Source organism: Rhinolophus sinicus, chromosome 1, assembly GCF_057876585.1.
Source record: "Rhinolophus sinicus isolate RSI-liver-muscle chromosome 1, RSI-T2T, whole genome shotgun sequence".
Taxonomy (NCBI): Eukaryota; Metazoa; Chordata; class Mammalia; order Chiroptera; family Rhinolophidae; genus Rhinolophus; species Rhinolophus sinicus.
This window is the reverse complement of record NC_142501.1, coordinates 39,937,239-39,944,153: the sequence shown is the minus strand read 5'-3', so window position 1 is coordinate 39,944,153 and position 6,915 is coordinate 39,937,239.

The following is a 6,915-nucleotide window of genomic DNA, read 5'->3' as shown; positions in this document are numbered from 1 at the left end:
AGCATCAGTGATATCTACCCCACAATAACCACAGGGATGTGGTGAGTCTCAAGAAATAAAAGAAAACCAATTATAAATAACATCTATTAGTTACTTCATATCAGACTAAATACTTTACATTTATTATTCCTATCACTCACATAATCCTATGAGGTAGGTCATTATTCTTCTTATTCTAGACAGTATCTGAGACATGGAATGGTGATGTAACTTAACCACGGTCACACCACTTGGAAGTGGTATAGCTAGGGTTCAAACCTAGAGCCTATGCTCTAAACCATTAGGTCATGGCTTTCAAATGGTAGAGTTGTTCAAAAGTGATGCATCAGTAATCTTTCAACCAAGAAGTTCTTACAGCAATATTCAGGAGACAGCATAGTTCCATGACAATAATCATGAAACTGCATATTAAGATTCTACCTTTACTAAACTCAACTTATGCTTACTGAACCTAAAGCCAATGCTTCTGGTATTCTCAGTAGCTGCATCTAATTTCCAGCAAAATCATGGGAGTAAAATTCAACACTGAGTCACCATATAAGTACTGGATTCTGCATATTGTGCTTTAGTTGGCAACTGTTCCATTGTTTTCATTTAGCCAAACTGAAAAAAAGACTGATGTTGAAGTTTCATCTCAAATCTGAAAAAGCCTTTCTAAATGTCCATGTATCAACAAATTGTTAGAAAGAATAAGTACAAATCAAGGGAATTAAATTTAATCCCTCTAATAAATAAAGACAGCCTCAGCCCAGGTTAGAGAGAAATCTCTTCCAGCACCACTCTTAGGAAGAATAGGGATTTACTGTACTGTTTTGTGTTATTTGCTGAAGCATTTAGAATAAGCCACTCTCTGAGAGGGCATGGTATGTCAGGATGGAACTTAACTCTTCTAAAATTAAAGTACATGTTTAATCTCTTATTGGATATTTTCCTTTGGAAAATACTTCTTTTCAATGTTATTTCTTCACTGTGGGTTGATAATAATTTCAAGATCACAGCTATGACAGTGGTATAATATCTAGGGATTTTCTTAAATTTTTAGCTCTCGCAGTAAAAATTTATGATTTAAGAAAAATCTCCCAATTTTAGCCAATCCTGGGTCTGAAAAATAAATATGATCAATGTAAACACAGTCTGGATAACTGACAAGGAAATGCTTCATTTTCACTCTCAGCAGGGTTATGGGACTTTGAGGGTCATCCATATTGTCAGAATTCTTCTTGCTATAATAAAACAGTTAAGATAAAACACCAAGCTATAATAGACCTTAGCCACAAGAGGAAAGAGTAAAAAGAAAAAATGGAACCACTAATTGTTCTATCTGTACCATGACTGTTTGACACTAACGTCTTCTCCTCTTACCTATACCCTTAAGAAATCTTCGCCAAGTAAAGGTATCATGCTGTCTTTTTTTTCCTTTGAGATAGCAGTTATTAAACATTTTGGTCTCAAGACTCCACATACTCTTTAAAATTATCAAGGATGACAAAGAACTTTTGGTCATGTGGATTACCTATTAAAACTAAGAAATTGTTAAAGTATTTATTTTAAAATAAAAATAATACAGCCATATATGTAAATATAAATAATATAGCTTTTTTTATGGGAATTAGCTATATTTTTCAAAAAAAACACAACAGTGAGAACAGAAAGATTTTACAAATGTTTGATTGTCACATCTGCTTCTACATGCAATCTATGTGATATGTTGTTTTGGTTGAAGTATGTGAAGAAAATCTAGACATGCCGTTTGAACAGGGAGTATTTTAATCGCCTTTGCAGATAATTGTGGATATTCTTCTTTGATACCCCAGAATCCTAATACTAGCTTTGAGTTGATTCCAAGGGAATCTTAACTTGTGGCTACTGCTACTAAATCACAAAAATATCCTATCCAATCACTTCAACCGAACCAAAGTTCAGGATCAAACTGCCCTCTCCTGGTGAAAGATTGATATCTGTGTGGTCTCAGAAGCTCCAACCTTCAGCACCAGTGCCTTAATGGAGCTTTCCCAGGATCTGAGGCTTTCCTCAGGCAACCAGAAGAAAAAAAAAATGACAACCCTAAATATGCTGGGGCAAGGATGAGAGTTGGGACACAGCTCAGCAGCAGGGCAATTCATCTTTCTAAATTCTACTTACTGTTGAATTTTTGAGAAGCATGGGGGACACAGAGTGACAGTCCTGTGGAGACAACTGAATGGCCTCTTCCAGCAATACCTGTAATACCTAATTGCAAGCCAGTTCTGCTGAATTCAAACACAAATGAAACAATATATTATGCTGCTTAAAAATGGGCTGTCTTATACCTTATCATTGACAACATACCTTCAAATAGAGTTTGCATTAAATATTGTTTTATTAAATGCATACCTCTCAGTTCAAGAAAAAGAATATTGTTACATTACATGAAAAGGCCCACTGTGCTCCTCCCTAATAGCATCCCTTTCTCTCCACCAGAGGTAACTGCTGGCCTGAATTTTATCTTTGGAATCTCGCTGCTTTTCTTAAAGTTATATAACATACATTATAGGCCTGTCCTGAACATCTGCCCTGGTCAAGCATGCATGGAAGCCCGTGGTCCACATATCCAAATGAATATTTTATAAATTAACCTAGCAAAGTGTTAGTAAAAAACAAATGGGAAAAAAATGTATATTTTGTCCTCTTGTCTTGAAAAGAGAATCTTTCTAAAGATCTTGAAAGCCAGATTCAAATATCTCTGATTACCAATGAGGTTGAGCATTTTTGTATCTTTATTGGTCATTCCTCCACTGTGAAATGATTTAAGCATTTCGCAGTTTTTCTAACAGATTGTCTTTTTTCTTATTGACTCTTATTGATTCATAGGAGTGTTTTACATATTCTAAATACTAACACTTTTTGCCCAGCTACAAGTGTGGCTAATACCTGCTCCAAGGCTGAGCTTGTATTTTCACTCTCTTTGGAGTACTTTGAAGAACAAAAGGTCTAAATTTTAATGCAGTTGCACTTTTTCTAAATTAGTTAATATTGAAACCGTGCCTAACACAGTTTATTGTAACTTTTATATTACTTTCCTTTAATGACGTGAATTTTTTCTATTTTTAAAAATCCTTTCCTATGCTGAAGTCATAAAGATATTTTACCTAATAATGTCTTCTAAAACATTTTAGATATATGCCCTTCACATATAAGTTTTTCATCCATGTGGCGTGGGTTTTTATTATATTGGCTTTGAGATACAATTCACATACCATAAAATTCACCCTTTTAAAAGTACACAAATGTTTTCAGTATATTTACAGTTGTTCACCACTAATTCCAGAACATTTCGTCACCACCAAAAGAAATCCCACAGGCATTGACTTTAATATACGTCATATACCAGTGTTCCAGCACCATTTCTATTCTTTCATCAGTGATTTGCAACATCATCTCTATCACAAATCAAGTTTTCATTATCTATGTAGATTTATTAGATATATTCTCTTCCATTGGTCTGTTTGTCTATTCCTGCACTAATATGTGTTGCGACCTGCACAACACAAGCCGTGGGAAGACGAGGGAGGCGGCGAGGGTTAAACTATAATAAAGAGACAGAGACTCAAATACAGTTAAATCACAGAGGACCAAGGGACTCGCAGCCCCAAGAGACTGGAGCACCGATTAGGGTCGACTGGGGTATTTATAGATTACAAACAAAGGAATCACATGACTTTAGGCACGGCCTGTGAAACTCTTGCAAAATTTTAAAAAATACTTTTTGAGCCCAATTGTAGGTCCCATAGCAACCGAAGCATATAGTCTGATAATATCTAAAGTGTGGTATGCACCTCCCGGAGGGGAGAAAGTCTCTTGTGATGAGCCATTCCATGAGCTGAGCAGTAAGAGCGAGATTTTCCCGCTCTAAGGGACCTCTCTCACAATTAGGTGAGAGGGAGCAGCAAGAGTCAGCAGCTGCTTTTCTCAAGCAAAGGGGAAGGGAGACAAGGCTCCTTTCCATTTATTTTACAGCAGCTCATTAGGGGTCCCAACGGGGTCCGTCTGGCTTGAGTTGTTCCTTCCGTAAGGAATCTTACTCGTTTTTGACTGCGAACCCTTCTTTCTGGAGACCAGGCAGAGAGACACGAGTCATAAAACTCTAATCCCAAAGAGGGACAGTTCCACAATCCTTCCTTTCTTAGGAAAAGGCAGGAAGGGACAAATGGTTAGGCTGCTGTGCGACCACCACAAATATGTGCTGTCATAATTATAATACGATTAAAGCAAGCTCTATCATTCTGTTATCTTTCCTGCGTATCTTGATTTCTATTGCCACTTTGTACTTCCATATAAATTTTAGAAAATAACTTGTCAATTTCCACAGAAATCCCAGTTGGAAATTAGTTAAAATTGTGTTAAATCTATGCTTGTTGAGGAAAATTGACGTATTTAAAATACTGACTTCTGTTCCATACGAATGGTATTGCTCTCCATTTAAAGTTTTAAAACATGTTTTAAACGTTTACAATCTTCTTTTTTTAATTTTAAGTGTGTTTTTCCAGGACCCATCAGCTCCAAGTCAAATAGTTGTTTTGATCTAGTTGTGGAGGGTGCAGCTCACAGTGGCCCATGTGGGGATCGAACCAGCAACCTTGTTAAGAGCACCACGCTCTAACCAACTGAGCTAACCGGCCACCTCTATAATTTTTTCCTAATTTTTTGTTCTATTTCTCCCTAAATGTCTAACATTTTTATTGCATTTATTTTTTAATGCTATTGAAGGTGTTCTTTTTTTAAAGTATTTTTTTTCCTACCATTTGTTGGTGTTGTGTTGCAATTGTTTTTATGTCCAATGACTCTTCTAAAATTTATCTATGGAGTCTTCTTGATTTTCTCTCTAGGTAATTATTTCATCTTTAAACAGTAGGAATTTTGTTTCCTTTTTTTCTACCTTACAGTTTTTCTTTTTCAGGCTTAAATGTATTGGTTAGGACTACTGGCACAAAATGAGTAGATATAATAGGTATCCTTGTCTTGTTCCCAAACTTAAATGGAATGCATTTGACTATTAAATATGATGTTTGCTATAATCTGTAAGATACCTTTCATATTTTAAAAATTATTTTGTTTCTGCCTTGCCAACAATTTTTTCATAAATGATGTTGAATTTTATGAAATGCTTTCCTGAATCAAGTTAGATGACCATAATTCTGATTTTAATCTATAAATGTGATGAATTATGTTACTTCTTAAAATCAAATCAAAGAGTCCAACAATTGTAAAATATACCATTATCTCATGCTCCAATAATAAAGAAAAAAACAGCTGCCCATTGGCTATTACAATTTAAGACATGGTTAAGGGAAAAAATGGACATCTTATAATTGATAATATACAGCAATTTATAAAGCTAAAATTGCCATGCACTCTTGAGACTAAACACAGATTTATGGTGATGTAGTCCACTTTTTAATATCCATTGGCTTTAACTTTCTAGTATTTTTGCATGTTCATGAGTGAGATTGGTAATTTTAATTTTTGTATTGTCCCTGTCAGATTTTGGTAATAAGCTTTATCTATTTGTGTAAAATTGGAACTTTTCTGAATGTTTAATAAAACAATAAAACTCTCTAGGCTTGGTACTTTATTTGTGGGCAAGAGTTTTGGCTATTGATTAAATTTCTTTCAAGGTTAAAGGACTATGATTTATATATCTTCTTGAGCCTATTTGCTATTTTTAGGAATATATCCTTTTCATCAAAATTTTCAAATATCGGTATGAAGCTACTCAAATTTTCTCTTTAATATTTTAAAATCAGTACATATGACTTTATAATTTTTCATATTATTTATGCCATCTTTCTTCCTTGATCAAACTTGCCTGTTATCAACGTAATTACTCTTTTTGAATTCACAACTTCAGTCTTTCCTAATTCTCTCATGGTATGTTTCTCTTCTTAATTTCTTCTGTTACCTTTATTTCCTTCCTTCTTTCTTTCAGTTTAAAGCTTAGCTCATTAATTTTCAGCTTTTTTTTCTAATTTAAGTTATACTTGTATTTTCTCTTAGATGCCTTAAGGGAATACCACAAGTTTCTACATACAAATAGTTTTTTATTAAGTTCTGAATTATATCCTAATCTCCATCATAATTCCTCTTTTATCTGAGTTGTTGGTGTTGGGTTTTTAATATTCACCTTTATTAATTTTATCCTGAATGTGCACATAAGATGTTCTGAATAGATTTCTTATTATTTGAAATCCTCTGCCAGCTTTGCCTTAGACTTAAGTCTTGGGGCTATGTGGTGCGTCATGGGATTTTCTCCTACACAAGTGAGTGGTGTCAAATAAAAACAAATCTAGACTTAGGTTAGAAGAGACTACTTGAAAAAGTATTACAATGGGTAAAGAGGAACTACTGCAATTGGGGCAGGAAGACTACAGCTATAGGAAGAATGCTCTGATAAGAGTTGCATCTTCAAGATGAGGTGGAAAAGGACATTTTTTTACATATAGGAAGTAAACCAGGCTAGAAAAATCTGTGTGAAGATGGGCGGGTGACATAATGGACAGCTGATCAAGGAATATCTTTCTTTGTGGTCAATTTTAGGAGGTGTCATTGAGGAAGAACTATTCTACATCATAGTACAAGGGTTTGTGGGGAAAAGGCCTAAAGTTTGACCAAGTTAGAGGACATTTTGTCCAGTTAAATTACTTGTGAAACAGAGTGGGAAGTTGGAGGGTGGGTCTGGGTCTGGATTTGTAAGCAAAAGGGTGATACACAGATCTTATCTTAGTCATATGGGAAAAGGAAAAGGTAGTTCCTTGCCATAAGCCATTTTATGGAATACAGTACGATGGAGGGGTTTAACTGTTGCTGCTTTCCAGGAACACAGGGTTCAAGTAAATTCAGTGGCCAGGTACTCCACAGGCAACGGACAGGGATATGGGC